This window comes from Dromiciops gliroides, chromosome 1 (assembly GCF_019393635.1).
Source record: "Dromiciops gliroides isolate mDroGli1 chromosome 1, mDroGli1.pri, whole genome shotgun sequence".
Classification (NCBI taxonomy): domain Eukaryota; kingdom Metazoa; phylum Chordata; class Mammalia; order Microbiotheria; family Microbiotheriidae; genus Dromiciops; species Dromiciops gliroides.
Window position 1 is genome coordinate 152,239,113 of NC_057861.1, and position 17,833 is coordinate 152,256,945.

A 17,833-nucleotide genomic window follows, 5' to 3' on the forward strand; every position below is an offset into this window, starting at 1 on the left:
CATAAGCACAATTGTGAAACATAGACATAATTTGACTTAGAAATATCACTTTGTATTTACATAAACTATATACCTTTTCCAATTACCTTCATATGCATTGTTATGCAACCCATAACAAAAATCCAGATATCCTGATTGGAAGTCATGCCATCTTCTATTATAGTAAGCTGCTTCTAGTGTTCTATGATCAAGGTTTAATTTATAAGCTAAAGAACTAATTATCTTGCTGGAAGAATTAGCACAAGCTAAGTCACGAATCTGTTAACTCTTCTTCCAAGTGGAAGACGTTGTCACATGACCACTTACAGTACAATGTTAGCTTCTGGAGGGCAAAGAGTACTTGTCATTGTGTTTGTAGCTCCAGTATAAATTATAGTCCCTTGTATATAGTAGGCACTTAATAACTATTGAATCCATTTGAGATATTGAATATACATGAGAAAACTAGCATTCAGACACTTGATGGCCAGATCTACATGGTTGTAGCTAGAATAAGTATGATCAAAAACATTTGTACTATAATTCATTAATATCATCCCCAGGACAATAAGTATAACTACTCGCAAAATTGTTGTATAAACAGAGCACAGACAATCTTTTGATTAAATCTAATGAAGCCAATTTTCTGACAGTCATTTTACACATCTTAAAGAACTTGTCCAAAGTAATATATAGTTATTGAAAAGCCTGCATTTAAAACAAGAAATCATTTGTTTTAAATGCAGGCTTTGTCAATAATTTTGTATATTACTTTGGACAAGTTCTTTAAGACATAAAATGACTCCAGATCTTTTTTTCATCCATGATAAGGTAACCCTGGATCTTCAAAGATGGTGCCAAGAGAGTCTTCAAAAGCTGAAAAGGCTTTGAAATTGGCCTAGGAATGAACTGTGAAGCTCATCACCAAAAAAGTTGGCAATCAGGTGATGAACTGGGTCTTTTCAGGTTCAGAAACTCATAAAGACAGAGCATGAATTAAAGGAGAAGTTATGAACTACATTAGCGAATGGAGGCTCTCCAATGATAAAACTACAGTTTTTTTGAAGTAGTAATTTGGTAGGTTTTTAAATTATTATTATTGTAGGCAGTGATGTGTGTATGTGTAGCTAAAAGGAGCAATAGATAAAAGATCCTGATTTATTCCATCAATATCATCATTCCCTACTCTTGAAACAAGAACTGGAAAAGGTTTTGTTAGTTTTTTTCTGAAATATATATTTCTCAATCCTAAATTCTCAGTTCTAGTCCTACCTCCTAGATAACTCAGCATTTTAAACTGCAGAAAATAATGTTTGTCACGAAAAGACCACCCATCTACCTAGGAAAATAGGCCAAAAAATTAGTTAATGCATGAATGAGGGCAGAGTCCTGTCTATCAGACTGAAACTAGAAGTACCCTAATACCTCTGCCTTAAGATCTCCAAAGAGACGTTTAGAGTGAAGAAAGACTATGATCTCCTGAGACAACACATTCTACTTTTGAATAGATCAGCTAGCAAGTTCTTCTGCCATCAAGGAAAACTCTTGTTGTTTGTCCTTCATTTTCTTTTTTTTTTCTTTCTTTCTTTTTTTTTTTTTTTTTTTTTTAGTGAGGCAATTGGGGTTAAGTGACTTTCCCAGGGTCACACAGCTAGAAAGTGTTAAGTGTCTGAGGCCGGATTTGAACTCAGGTACTCCTGACTCCAGGGCAGGTGCTCTATCCACTGCGCCACCTAGCTGCCCCTTGTCCTTCATTTTCAAAGAGGACCATGACATCGGGGTGATGTCATGACTTGTACTGAATTGGATATAAGTGAGGCGGGACTGTGCAAAGTCACCAGCCTCACTCTCTCCTCCAGAGCCCTCTGGGTCCAGGGGCAAGATATACATCAGGATGACTAGAGATGGCCCAATATGTTTTTTTCCCCTTAAGGCAACTGGGATAAAGTGACTTGCCCAGGTTCACACAGCTAGTCTGAGGTGAAATTTGAACTCAGGTTCTCCTGACTCCAGGGCCACTGCTCTATCCACTGCGCCACTTAGCTGCCCGTTCTCTGAAATGTTAACAGAAATGAGAGCTATGATTTGTGTGGGTGGTGATTCTATGAAGACTTTAAAGGCTATGAAGTCCAACCCCAGCTTCATTTTATTGATGAAGAAGCTGAGGCAGAGATAAGTTAGGTGATTTCTACAGGATCATATAGCTGGCAAATGTTTGGGGTATGATTGGAAACCCAGACCTCCTGACTCCAAGTCCATTGCTCTATCCACCATACCATGCTGCCTCTGTCAAGACCATCTTTTCCCCAGAGGACTGAACCCTAAACTATAATATCAAAAGCTTGATGATGCTCTGCTAAGCTGTCTTAGCAACTTTTTCTTTATTCTACACCAAGCTCAAATTACTTACAAAGCTATACCTTGATTAGTATGAATAATGAGTCTTGTGAAGTGATCTCATTATTCAGATTTACACAGCATATTTCCATTGGGCTGGAATCAATTACCATATTTTGCATAATTATAACTTTAAATTATATGAATTTGAACATGTGACCATGTGACAAGATTCATTATTTGCACAAATCGGGACTTAGCTGTTTAATACTTTACAATTTACAAAGTGTTTTTTTCCTAATTATGCCATAAAATAGATAATACAACCACACCATCATCACCACCACCACCACCACCACCACTGTAACTGACATCTATCTATATGATATTTTCAGGTTTTCAAAGCTCTTGACATATGTTATTTCATTTGTTCCTCACTAAAGTCCTATAAATTAATTACAATGGGGTTTTATCTTCTTTTTATAAATTAGGAAACTGAGTCTGAGATTCAGCATTGTATGGTAAAAAGAGTGTGGAACTTAGAATCATTTGATCTGAATTTGAATCTCAGCTTTGCTACTTGCTAACCATGTGACCTGAGGCAAGTCAGTTAATATCTCAGGGCCTGAAGTCATCAACTATAAAATGAAGGAGTTGGAAGAGATGACCTCTTATGTTCCTTCTAGATCTGGTAGTATGATTTTATGTTGCCCCAGATTATACAACTAGAAAGTGTAAGAGATGTATTATTGCTTCCATTTTTACCAATGAAGATTTAAAATTGTAAAAAGTTTCTGCTACCTCCCCAATGCTAAATATTAAGAAAATGGCAGAAGTGTGACTTTTGAATTTAGGTCTTATGATTTCAAGACCAGTGTTCTTTTTACTATCATTCAATCAGTAAGCATTTATTAAGCAACTACTATGAACGAAATGTAGTTCTATGTAGTTGTTCAGTCATTTCAGTCATACCTGAATCTTTGTGACACCATTTGGGATTTTGGAGTTCTTTTGTTGGTTTTTGTTGTTGTTGTTGTTGTTTAAATTAATTTTTTTTTTTGGTGAGGCAATTGGGGTTAAGTGACTTGCCCAGGGACACACAGCTAGTAAGTGTCAAGTGTCTGAGGCCAGGTTTGAACTCAGGTCCTCCTGAATCCAGGGCCGGTGCTCTATCTGCTGCACCATCTAGCTGCCCCCTGGAGTTTTTTCTTGACAAAGATGCTGCAGTGGTTTGCCATTTCCTTCTCTGGTTCATTTTACAGGTGAGGAAACTGAGGCAAACAGGGTTAAGTGACTTACCCACAGTCACACAACTAGTAAGTGTCTGAAGTCAGATTTGAACTCAGGAAGACTAGTCTTCCTTACTCCGGGCCCAGCATTCTATCCACTGAGCCACCTAGCTGCAAAACTGTTCTATACCACATTTAAATTCTAAGGTCCATAGATAATCAAGTGGCTTTTCTAGATTCTGTACCTCTTTCCAGTGAAAAGAAATGCTGGTAAAACAGGCATTGAAGATTAGGAAATCTTTAAATAAAATGCAAAATGTTATCTCTTAAATAAATTCCATGAGATTAAATCAGGGACTTGGGACCACAATACCTTTTCCTTGACCTCACATTAAATGGATACAGAGGTTTCATTCTCAGCAGTGGTATTATTCACACCCCATGGAAATCCTGGCTCTGGGCTACAGTAGGTTTGAACAATGAACAAGGGAAGTATTGTCCCAGACTGATAGCTTACATTAAAAACTGACAATCTCCTGCAAGAAGTTAGGCATGCAAAATTACCTCCCTGAAAAGAAAAGCCTCATCTCTCTGCTCATTTCATACTTCTATTCATACTATAAACTCTGCAACTCTTTTTCTTAGAGAAGGAAAAAACACTTGAGTGGAAATACCAATTACTTAGATTCAGTCAAATAGATTTCCTTATCATTTATGGATTAGAAGTAAATGCACTGCTTGTTTAATGATAACCATAGTATGCATTCCATATAAAAGAAATTACAATTACAACTCTGTGATGGAGATCTGAAATGCAGATCAGTATAATCAATTATGAATATATATTACAGAATTCTATTCAGGAATCTGTGGGGAGAGCAAAGACAATACCCCAAACATATAGTATGAGGTCAAAATTCATATGAGGCCAAATTAAATGAGTAATTTTTCACAGGAGAAGAGAGAAAAGGAGGAGAAAGACAAAGAGGAGAAAGAAGAGGTGGAGGAAGAGGAGGAGTGGATAGGGGAGGAGGAGGAAAAAGAGGAGAAGGAGAGGGTGGAAGAGCAGGAGGGGGAAGAAGAAGAAAAGAAAGAGAAGAAGGAGAAGGGCAAGGACGAAGAGGAGGAGAAATAAGGGGGAACAAAACCGAGGATTATTTATATATCTGATTATCTTGATACCAAGACCAGAAAAAAGTTGATAACACTGCTTATGTCATTCTGTTAAGACTGACACTTCTCTAAAAGAATAATGCCTGGGAAACTAGTTCTGAAAAAGTCAATTCTTGAATGAATACATGGATGAATATTAATAGCTACCATTTATATGGCAACTTAAGGTTTGCGAAATGCTTAGAGTAACAAATCTGATGAAGGGAGGGAGGGAGGGAGGGAGGGAGGGAGGGAGGGAGGGAGGAAGGAAGGAAGGAAGGAAGGAAGGAAGGAAGGAAGGAAGGAAGGAAGGAAGGAAGGAAGGAAGGAAGGAAGGAAGGAAGGAAGGAAGGAAGGAAGGAAGGAAGGAAGGAAGGAAGGAAGGAAGGAAGGAAGGAAGGAAAGAAAAATAAATGAATGAAAAACCTCTTAATATATGCCAAGCACTATGCTAGGCACTAGTTATACAAATAGAAAAATCTTTATGATCTCTATGCTCAAGGAGCTCATTCTAATTGGGGAAGATAAGACATAAAGGAAGTTCATCTATAGGCAGGGGGAAAGACCCAGGAGTCCCAAGGGTTCAACAGTGTGGCATTCAACAAGACCCAAAGGTCCTTAAGTTATTTAAGTAGGTCAGATGACAATGTCAGTGAACATAAGATATGGAGACAGGGCAGAGGTAGAGGTGGAACAGATAGAAAGGTGATGTAATTGACAGTGGTATTGGACCTGGAATCAGGAAGACTTGAGTTCAAATCTTGCCTCAGATACAGAATAGTCTGTGATCCTGGGCAAGTTACCTAACTTTCTCCATCTGTATAACTGTGATAATAATGATAATTTTAGTACTGTTGTGAGAATCAAATGAGATAAGAAATATAAAGTGTTTTGCAAAAATAAATGCTAGCAGGGGCAGCTAGATGGCACAGTGGTAAAGCACTGGCCTTGGATTCAGGAGTACCTGGGTTCAAATCCGGCTTCAGAGACTTGACACTTACTAGCTGTGTGACCCTGGGCAAGTCACTTAACCCTCATTACCCTGCAAATAAATAAATGAATGAATGAATAAATAAATAAATGAATAAATAAATGAATGAATGAATAAATGAATAAATAAATAAATGAATAAATAAACAAATGAATGAATGAATAAATAAATAAATAAATGAATGAATGAATGAATGAATGAATGAATGAATAAATAAATGAATAAATAAATAAATAAATAAATAAATAAATAAATAAATAAATGCTAGCTATCTAAGTCCTGGAGAACGTTAGGAGACAGTGGAAGGGGCAGACAGTAAAGACTAGTATCCCTACATATTACTCCATTATCTCTGCCAAGAAAACTCCAAATGGGGTAAAAAAGAGTCAGACACAACTGAAACGGCTGAACAAAATACTATTACAAAGTAATACTGCCTGGCAGGCCTCATATTGCTTACCTACAAAATGAGAAGGTTGGACTAGATGACCTCTAAAGTGCTCCCAGCTCTAACCCTATCATCCTATCATCCCATGGCCCCTTTTGAAGGGGATGAACTTGGCATTGCTAGAGACATAAAACGGTTGCCAAAAGGGTGAATGCAAAAGACATTCGTTGAATGACCATTTTATAACCTGTCATATAGCTACTAAGAAAATGTGTTTAAGTGATTCCAGAAAAAGGCCAGAATTCTTAGAACGCCACTGCTCTAATGTCTAGGAAATGGTGCCTAGAGAAACTATAAAAGGCCAAATGAGAATAAGGAAGAGCCAGCCACATTTGGAACTGTGGCACTGTGAGTTATGAATAATGGAGTTTCCACAAGAAATGATATAATTCAATTTTCCTATTATATTCATTAATTTCTGGTATAAATGAAAACAACACCTTTGTAAAAATGTTGAGGAGGCTAAACCCAGATTGGTATGCAGAAATTTTAAGAGATACCCTCTTCCCCAAATCCTTCTACACATACTATTAGTCCAGGCTCTCCAGTTGCTCCTAACATATTCTATCAGACAGCCAAGTAGTAATGGAGAATTACCAGTTTGTTAAGTTTTTATCCTTCCAATAAATGGAAGACTCTATTCCCTGCAGTTGGCTGACTGGCAAATTCCACACGTTAAGTTTACTTGCTTGTTTTCTTAATAGCTGCCTTCATTGAGTTGGTGGTTGGTTGGTTGGTTTGTGGGGATTTTTTGAAGTAGCCAAGCTAAAACAAAATTATGTTTTTCAGTTCTGTGTTTCAGTCCCATGTATGGATTGCTTAGGTGTTATAAGATGACTCCTAGATTTGGGATCTACATCTTCAAACCAAATATGCTATACTTTTTCTTACAGGTCATGTTGCCACCCTTTCCAGAAAACAAACTGAAAAGTTATTTCATGTAAAGAAAAATTACCCAGGAGTGAAAGCTTAGTGATTACTTCTAAAGGTCTCAAGGGAGGCTAGGTAGGGTCAGAGTTGTTACAGGTAGACTAAGTCCCATGGGGCATCTTTAATTAGGTATGAGACTTTCTCATAAGCTCTCCTTTGCTAAAACAAAAATATTGTAAATAACATGCTATAGTAGCAATAACACTAGATTTGGAGTTATAGATACTGCGTCCCAGTCCTACCTCTGCCAAACTTTACCTCTGTGAGCCTGGGAAAGCCATTTTGGCCTCAGTTTCCACACCTGTAAATGAGGGTTATAAAGTTCCTCGCAATTTTAAATCTACCTATGACTCTACCTATAAAATTCTCTAGATTAGGGAAAGAGGGGTAAATATTGAATTCCATGATAGGACAGAGAGGAGGGAAAAAGAAAAGGGTTCAAAAGAAACTAGGGGAAAAGGGAGGATAAGGCATTCTATAAGAATAAGCTTTATCAGAAACCAGGTCTCCACAAATGATAGTCCTTATTTTTTTTTTATCTCCAAGAGTAAGGAAATGCTAAATCCCAACAACAAAGGGTGTAACATTCATACATCTTATTTCCACTACTAAAAAGGAGTCATTTGGGGCAGCTAGGTGGCACAGTGGATAAAGCACTGGCCCTGGAGTCAGGAGGACCTGAGTTCAAATCCAGCCTCAGACACTTGACACTTACTAGCTGTGTGACCCTGAGCAAGTCACTTAATCCCGATTGCTTCACCAAAAAAAAAAAAAAAAAAAAAAAAGGAGTCATTTGCCACAAGAATGAAATCAGAGAAAAGGGCACTTAGAAAACCTTAATGAAAGCCAAAATAGCCTAAGAATATAAGAAGAGGCTCATGTCCAATTCCCTCAATGGCATGTGTCTGAAGAGGTCACCATCAGGCTTAGACAAAGGGCATTCATTAATCCATGGAGCCATGAACTTTGAACTCTTCAAGAGAGGACTGGGTTCATAGGAGAGAAAACAGGATGGGGAATGGACTAGAAATCAGTTCAGTTTGGTGAACATTTAAGTACCTGTTACATACAGGGCACACACAGCACTAAGCACCAGAGACAGAGAAATAAAAATGGCCTGATCCCCTCCAAAAGGAACTCATATCTTACTACAAGGGCAGAGATGGAATTCAACATGTATCCATATACATATAACACAAGGTCAGGTATGATCGGGTCATGAGAAAGAATTAGGCCAAATTGCGGTCCAAAAATTTAAAGAGAAGAACATATTCAGCTGGGGAAACAAGGAAGACTACCTGTAAGAGATGTCAACCGAGCTGAGCCCAGAAAGAAAATATGGATACTGAAAGGAGGCGGGAGGGGAGAGTAAAAGGAAGGGAATAAGCTTTTATATAGCACCTACTATGTACCAGGCACTATGCAAAGCACTTTTACAAATACTACCTCATTTTATCTTCACAACAACCCTGCAAGGTGTTATTATTATCCTTGTTTTACAGTTGAGAAAACTGAGACAGAGGTTAAATGACTGGCTCAGGGTCACACAGCTAGGAAGTGTCAAAGGTCAGATTTGAATTTAGGTCTTCCTGATTCCAGGGCCAGCACTCTATCCACTATATTACTAGATGTCTCTGAAAAGTAAAAGGTAAGAAGGAAGTGCATTCCAGGCATGGGGGATGATCTACATAAATACACAGAATGTGAAATCTCTGAAGGGGAATAATGTGATTGTAGGGAGGCTTCCACCTGTGGCCCAGGCCCTGACACCCTACATGTCACATGGGAGTGTTGTTGTATGGTTCAGAAGAAGGCAGAATATACTTCTCTAGCCTCTTCTCCCCTCCCTCTTCTCTAAAGGAGACTTAAATCCCACAGGAGGGGAAGCAGGAAGTTAGGGCCCACAGAAGCTTGGTCACTGAGACAGACAGACAAACAGGCACAGAGAGACTAAGAGACAGAGAAACAGAAGAGAGGGAGGGAGAGAACCAGACTAAAATTATATTAATCTGTTCCCTTAAATATTATTAGTCCTAGGGATATGATCGGATCTCATCTAACTTCTGATCACTGTGTCATTATTTATATACAAGGCTTTGCCCTTTCCCCACCAAATGTCAGTTCCACAATTAATGCACGTGGCAAATAGCAAAGAAACCCATTTATCCAAATTGCAGGAAAATAGAAATCAGGGAAGGTATACATATGAGAATATATACCAGGCAATACAGAGTGAAAGAGCTCTCCCATTGAGAGCAAGAAAACTCAGCTCAACCAAGAGAATGACATTTCTAGGTGTAACCCAAGAAGAAGTGCTGCTCTTCAGTCTCTAGTGGAGCAATCTGGGGATAGGGACTTGCTAGAGACAGTGACTTCCTCTTATGTCTTCCCAGAGTTTTTTTCCTTCAGCAACTTTATGTAGGGTTGGTCTCTTCCATCTTCCATTTCGAAGGTAGAGGCCAAAAGCGCCCAAAGCAACTCAACACTTGAAGAAGGTCTTCTGAAGAACTGAAGTGAACAACTTTCACCAACTCCACCCTGACCCTCACACACCAGTGAGGAGAGAATCAATGGGCTTTGGAATTGAGATTACATAAAACAAGACTGAAGCCAGATTTTGAAAAGCCTTAAATGTTAGGCTAAACATTTCATATTTATCTTGTCTGAGGCAATATGAAGCCACTTGGAAGGTTTTTAAGCAGGAGAATAATGTAGTCAGGTGTCAGAAAGACAGTCAATAAGCATATATTAAGCGCCTATTATTGGCCAGGCATTGTGCTAAGTGTTAAGGATACAAAGAAAGACAAAAGATAGTTCCTGCTCTCAAGGAGTTCAGTCTAATGGAGGAATGTAAAGAGTGGAAAAACTGGGAATATTTGAGGGAAAAAAAAGGGATAAATTTGGACAAAGAAGAGATTACTTCTGATCCCTTCCAACACTAAGATCCTGCATTCTGCAGATCTGTGGTTGTGACCCTCAACATACATTTGCTTACCACAGTGTCTGGCATATAGTAGTTGCTTAATAAATGCCTATTTACTGACTGTCTTTAAACACTGATTTCATTCAGTGGAGCTCTTGACTGTTTAGTGTGACCTACAGCCCAGGTTACCCAAACTCTTGCTTTATATTGGAAGATGCCCTGAAAAATCATAATGACTTTTTGGCTCGTTTTGCTCCCACTGAGAATTTCTTCTAAAAACCTCAGAAGACAGTTCATGTCTAAGTTTCTACAGATGTGGGCCAAAGGGCACTATTTTGCCCACTGGAAAGTGGAAGTACTCAGTATCCCATAAATAGGGGGAGCAAATTTCCTTTCCTTCACATTCACCCCAGGGACCTATACACACCTCCATTATCCTGGCTCTACCATAAAATTGTGTTCTCCCCACAGAAGGAAAATAAACTTTGTGTTGGAACTCCCTCTCGACATTCCAGAGGGTCTCTCCTTTATGCTAGCAACCCATTGAGGCTTCCAGTATTATGATACCACCCTGAGGATGTAGGCCTCAGTCTCAGCTGTGACCTTGGGCCAATCATTGAAGTGCTCTGGATTTCATATTTCTTGTCTGTAAAATAGAGGAGCACATTAGTTAACCTTTGGGCTCTAAAACTATGATGCTATAATAATTGTTGTTCAATCATTTCGGTTATGCCTGATTTTATGTTACCCCGTTTGGGGTTTCCTTGGCAAAGATCCTAGAGTGATTTGCCATTTCTTTCTCCAATTCATTTGATAGATGAGGAAATTGAAACAAACAGGGTTAAGTGATGTGCCCAGGGTCACACAGCTGATATGTGTCTGAGGTCAAATTTGAACTCAGGTCTTATTGACTCTTTGCCTTGTGCTCTATCCACTGCAGAACCTAGCTGTCCACTATGATAACAATTAACAAGCTCTGATTTATCTTGGAAGATGCCCCCCAAAAGCATAATGAATATGAAAATAATTAACAATAACAGCTAGCATTTATATAGTACTTTAAGTATTGCAAAGTATTATACATTTGGGGGCAGCTAGGTGGCACAGTAGATAAAGCACCGGCCCTGGATTCAGGAGGACCTGAGTTGAAATCTGACCTCAGACACTTGATACTTACTAGCTGTGTGACCCTGGGCAAGTCACTAAACCCTCATTGCCCTGCAAAAAAATAAAAAGTATTATTCATATGCTATCTCATTTGTTACTTATAACAACTTATTATCCTCATTTCTTAAATGAGAAAACTGAGGCAGAGAGAGGTTAAGTGATATTCCTATGTGCACTCAGCTAATAAGTGTCTGCAGGAGAATTTGAACTCATGTCTTCCTAACTGCAAGTCCAGTACTTTGACCCACTCCACAACCTCCTTGCAAGGGAACTAAATTGGGGTTTCTAGAGAGACAACTTCCTTTCCCATCAGAATATGGGAATCTCCCTTGCATCTGCTTCCTTTGACTAGTTTCAACTATAGGGACCAAAATGCCCCACCCAGGATAAGCTCATCTCTTTTAAACTCACCACCATGATGCTAACTCAAGCCTTGACTGACTCTATTTTCCTCAGCCCCCTCTTCCCTCTGTTTGGAGAGCTATACCAAACAGCTTCCAATGCCTTCCTTTATAAAGGGTGGAAACCTCAGGCCACTCCACTTGGCATCTGCTGCCCTTCCTTGTTTCAACTCTGTGGAACAACATGCTTCCGGGTCGAGAACCCCCTATTATCCCATACCCTCCTTTCCTGCCTCTTTTTGCCTATTGTCACCCCGTTTAGATTGTAAGCTTGTTGAAGTCAAAGGCATTTTTTCCTTTTCATTAAATTATATACCCGGTCCTTGGCACAGTGCCTGACACTTCATAGGCACTTAATAAACGTTTATTGGATTTGGAATATCTAAATAACTCAAAACTGCAGTGGAGGTCAAAGCTCAGTCACTTTGATTTTCTGTATCACGTCTAGGTCCTCAATACAGGACCCTTAAGACTCTCCCAGAAAGCTGGGTTTCAGGAACTCTCAGCAGTCTGAAATTCAGAAACTGCCGTCTTTGAGTCACACAGTACCCTCTCCAGAGTCTCCACCTCTCCAGAGTACATTGAGGAAATAAAGATCTAGGAACTCTCCTAGGTTTGATTGGCTCCTTCACTGCCTCTTGTTGCCACATCTGGACTTAAATAACAATAAAAATAATAATTATGTATGTACATATATAATATACAAATATACACATACTAACAGCTAGCACTTATATAGCATTTCAGGTTTACAAGTTACTTTACATGCTATCTCCTTTGATCTTCACAACAACCCTGGGAAGTAGGTGCTAGCATCATTCCCATTTTACAAATAAGTAAACTAAAGCTGAGAGAGGTTAAATGACTTCTCTAGTGTGACAAAGCTAGTTAAACATCTGAGGCACAATTTGAACTTAGGTATTCCTGACCACAAGTCCAGTGCTTTCTCTACTATACCAGGGCTTCTTAAACTTTTTCCACTTGTGAGTCCTTTTTGCTTGAGATATTTTTATGTGACCTCCCTGGTATATAGGTATATAAAATCGGCATACAAAACATTTTACTGTTGTCAAATTTCTCACAATCCCCACATGCAATTTAAGAAACTAGGTACTATACCACCTTGGATGAGCACCCAATTAGCCTAAAAATGCACCTAAAATGGGCTTCTTTTCCAAGGCTTCCATCAACAACTCCTGGGCCAAGTATTGGGAGCACAGGTTGCGCAGCTACACAGGTATTCCCCACCCTACCTCCCTCTAGGATCTAGGTTAGTTCTCAGATTCTGATTTCTGGCACGTGCTCAGATCTCTCTTTGGATCCCTCTGAAAAGGCCAACTCAATAATTATAAATCCATTTTAAAGGCTCAGCACAAAGTGAGGAAAGGGGGAGGTCTACAGCTGGCCAAGCCAACTGATTTATTTTTGGTAATATAAGACTGAGTCATACAACCTCAGTGAGATGTTCCTCTCAATGACTTGCCAGTGGACATATCTATACCCCCATTGAGAGATGGACTTCACAATAACTTATTCAAATTGACTAAGGAATTTTTTATTCATTAAATAAACATTTATTAAGTACCTACTACATGCCAGGCAATAAAGCATAAAGTGACTTTAAAGGAAATCTAGTCCACTCCCTTCTTTTACAAATAAATTGCCCAAGGTCACACAGCAACCAAATTGAAGAGCTGGGATTCAAACTTGGATCCTGTAACTCCAAGTCCAACATGATTTTCACTATGCTATACAGATCCATCCTTCATATCTATATATTGATTTGTCTTATTGTTAGTTACTTTCTTATGTATACATACATATACACTATATAGAGTGTATATATATATATACACTATATAGTATACACACAAATATAATTCAATTAAACAAGTGCTAATTAAATTAACCACCTACTCTATACAGAGAGCACAATATTAAGTGCTAGGGGAAATTACGGAAAAATATTAATAAGATGCATTCCCTGCCTTTAAGAATACAATCTAACAGGATAAGTACCCAATGTACATACAAATAGCTATAGTACAAAATACAACTGCAAACTCACAAGGTAGGTACAAACCAGTGATACATAAAGTCCAAGAAAGGAAACGTCATTTGTAACTAGAGAAAACAAAGGTGATTTCATGGAGGTCATAGACCTCTAGCTAGTAAATAGGCGGCATGGCATTGTGGGCAGAGAACTGTCCTTGAAGCAGCCACAAAGACTTGGGGTTGAAGTCCAGCCTCTGACACATACTCTTGGTGTGACGCAGAGCAAATCATTAAATTTCTTAGTGCTCTAAGCAACTTTCTAAGATTCTGTTTCAGAGAAGACAACCTACACTGGTAGGGAGAATTTCCTTATTTGGTAGTTCACTATGCTAATGAAATCCTAAATCCAAAAAAAAAAAAAAAAAAAAGAAAGGAGGAGAACGAGAACTTTAGCTGGGGACTTGAAGAATGGGGCCAGGTTTTCAACAATAGAGACATTAATGGAAAAGATAATTACATATGTAGGAAAAGAGAATGGTATAGAGGACAGTCTGAGCACAAAGAGGTAGGAATGTGTAGTAAGTTAAATCCTCAAGGGACAATAGTCCAAATTGGATGGAGCATAGAGGACATACTGTATAGTCTGTGAGAACAGGCTAGGAAAAAACAAAGTTTCACCAGAATGTGGAAAGCTTAGAATGACAAAGAAAAGAGTTTTAACTTTATTTAGAAGGCAATGTTACTTGTCAGGAAGATGACTTTCCAGTGGCACTTATGGAGAAAATGGCAGCCAACTATCCCTTCCCTTTCAGGCACATAACTTTAAGTTTAACAATATTCCATTTAAGCCTGAGGGTATTTTCAGAACTTTCCCCGAAGGGAGAGCTAGCAGAATTCTTATTCTCATTGACAAGAGGACACACCCTGTAAAGAGTTAGAATGTCAAGAAAACTCCCATCTCTTCCTAATCTTCATTTGAGGGTCAGTCTCTTCCAAAGGAAACACACACACACACATCCTTTATATGTATATATACATATACATATATATGTGTGTGTGTATATACATATATGTGTATATATACATATATATATACACACACACATATATATACACATATACACACATATATATATACACATATACACACACACATATATATACACATATACATCCACATACATCCACACATATATAAATATATGTACTATTTATATTTATTTTACATCCATTTATATATATATATATATATATATATATACATTCCCCATTCCAACACAAAGAATTATCCCTTAAAGAACAAAAAAGAAAGAAAAAATAGTTCAGCAAACCTAATGAATGCATCAATCAAGTCAGATGGTATATGTTGTGTTCCACCTCCGTAGTTCCCCCACCTCCGAGTATAAGGGAAAGAAGAACATTCTCATATTTCTCCATTAGAAGCAGGTTTGATCATTACAATTATACAACATTGTTTAGATTCTGGTCATTCTTATTCACAGTGTGGGAATAGCAATACCCAAAATGACTCACTGGAATATTTTGAAGGTATTAATTAACCCCAAAGTGATAAATGCATAGCTATTAGTTATTGTCCTCCAAGTCAAGGAAACTCTTAGAAAATACAAAACAGTTATAAACAAGTGTAAATAAGGAAACAGCTGGTCACATGGTAAGATTTCCCCCACAGACCAGATTAAATCTTGCTAGTATCTGGGGAGACCCTAGACATGAGTTACACAAAGCCCTAGGAAACAAAAAAATAGCTTTTGTTGAGAGTCCTTTACTCTTCCATATATTCTCTTGGAGATTTTTTCAGGGCTGAATATAGAAGTAGCAAATGAGGATTCCTAACTATGATCTAAGGTTGTGGTTGCTATATGTGGGATTTCTATTTTGAAAAGTAAACAGTGCTATGACATGCCAAGTGGCACTAGGGGGAGTATTAATGCAACTGGGTCAGGTAGGTGGTACTTAGAATGGGGAAGACCTCAGTTCAAATTCTATCTCTGATACTAATTAGATGTGTGATCCTGGGCAAGTCACTTAACCCCTCTCAGTCTCAATTTCTTCATCTGGGAATTAAGGATAATAGCACCTATTTCACAGAGTTGTGAGACTCAAAGGAAATAACAAATATAAAATGATATATAAATGTTATCATTATTCAAAGGCAAGACATTTGTAAACTTAATTGAAATCTTTGAATAATAATAACAGATGACATTTATGTAGTACTTAATTTTTTTTAAGAATAAACAATTTTATTTAAAGTTTTGAATTCCAATTTTATCCCTCCTTCCCTTCCTCCCTCTCCTCCCCCAGGTGGTAAACAATCAGATATAGGTTATACATGTGAAATTCTGTAAAATATTACCATATTAGCAATTTTGTACAAGAAAACTTGAATAAAAAATGAAATAAAGTGAAAAATAGCATTTTTCAGTCTGTGTTCAACCAATATCATTACTTTCTTTGGATGAGATGCTCCATCATTAGTCCTTTGGGATTGTCTTAGTATTGCTGAGAATAGTTGCCATTCACAGTTCTTCATCAAACAATATTGTTGTCATTGTGCACAACATCCTTCTGGTTTTTCTCACTTCATTATACATCAGTTCAAACAAGTTTTTCCAGGCCTTTCTGAAATCATCTTGCTTGTCATTTCTTTCTTATAGCACAATAATATTCCATCACAATCATATACCACAGCTTGTTTAGCCATTCCCCAGTTCACGGGCACTCCTTTTATTTCCAATTCTTAGCCACCACAAAAAGAGCTGCTTTAAATATTTTTGTGTAACACTTACAATTTGCAAAAGCACTTTACACGTAAGATTTCACTTGAGCCTTACAATAACACTGTGAATTAGGTATTGTAGGTTTTATTATCCTCATTTTACAGATGAGGAAACTGAGGATCAGTGTCTTGAAATGAATTGTTCATGGTCACACAGCTAGTAAGGATCAGCAGTAGGATTTGAACTCACTTCTTCTTTCTGACTCCAAGTCCAATATTCTATCCATGGTATCACAGTATGCCAATATGGATGATAGCTCTGGGAATGCAGACCCAAGGACAGGACTTTTTAGATGTCTCTTCCATAGCAAGACCTCAATTCTTGCTTCCTAGCTATACTTAATAAAAAGAGGTTATTCAATTATGCTCACAGTTGGGATTTTTAATTAGGAAATAAGAGTGTTAATTACTTATGGTTAGAGAAAGGATATGAATGAAATACTCTATTAGACCCACATTCCAAAGATGAAATCACTTGGAGGCTATAGTGTGGTAAATTATTTCTATGAGTGTACTAAATACTTCCCTGTGCTTTTGAAAAAGTTAATTTACCTCTTCTGGAAAATCCAGTTACTTCTGGAGAGGAATAGATTGCCCATCATGGCTAGCTTCCAGTAAGTATAAAATAACAAACAATACCAACTAGAAGACTGCAAAATAGTTACCCAGGGAAAAAAAGGTTTGCATCTCCAGTTGAGGACAATCAACCAGACTGAAGAGTTATTGTTTATTTGACAAGCTTCAGCCAAGGTTGGAACTCCCTTCGAAGATAATGGAACCTCAGAGAAGGAAACTATTCTGCTACATACTATCATATTAAAGAAAATGATGATTTCAACTTTGTACATTCCCACTTTTACTGGGACAATCAAATTATTTTATGCGTAACACATTAAACAGAGTTGCTAGCCATAGAAATCTAGGAGGCAATTGGCCAGTTAACGTTCTTTAGTCTAGTCCTGAAAATAAGCATTGGTTTTTGTTCCTAGGGTAGAACTGCACATCAACCATGATAGGCCCAGCAAGAATGATAGTGTTAGATGAAAACATTTAACATTGTCTATCTATCCCTTCAGTTTTTTCTTGTATTTCTTTCATGATCTATGCGTCTTATAAATACTGAGTATGGGGCAGGTAGGTGGCACAATGGGTAGAGCACCGGCCCTGGATTCAGGAGGATCTGAGTTCAAATCCGGCCTCAGACACTTGACATTTACTAGCTGTGTGACCCTGGGCAAGTCACTTAACTTCAATTGCCCTGCAAAAACAAACAAACAAACAAAAAAGAAAACAAACAAACAAAAACCCCCAATACTGAGTATATTTGTAAAGCAAATGATTGTGTTAGCCTAGTGATACAAGAATTATGAGAATGAGGGAAAGATGGAAACAAGGAATGGGAATGTCATTGTTAAAGTAGCTTTTGTTGAGGCTGTTTTTGCCAGACCTGTGATTTCATCAAGATGGGGAGCTCCTGTTGG

General features: G+C 38.0%; 1 protein-coding gene across 1 annotated transcript in view; it reads right to left on the bottom strand.

The window, feature by feature from the left end:
- SLC26A7 (solute carrier family 26 member 7) overlaps window positions 1–17,833 on the bottom strand; it is a 191,476-nt gene that overhangs the window by 159,648 nt on the left and 13,995 nt on the right. The window lies entirely within an intron of this gene.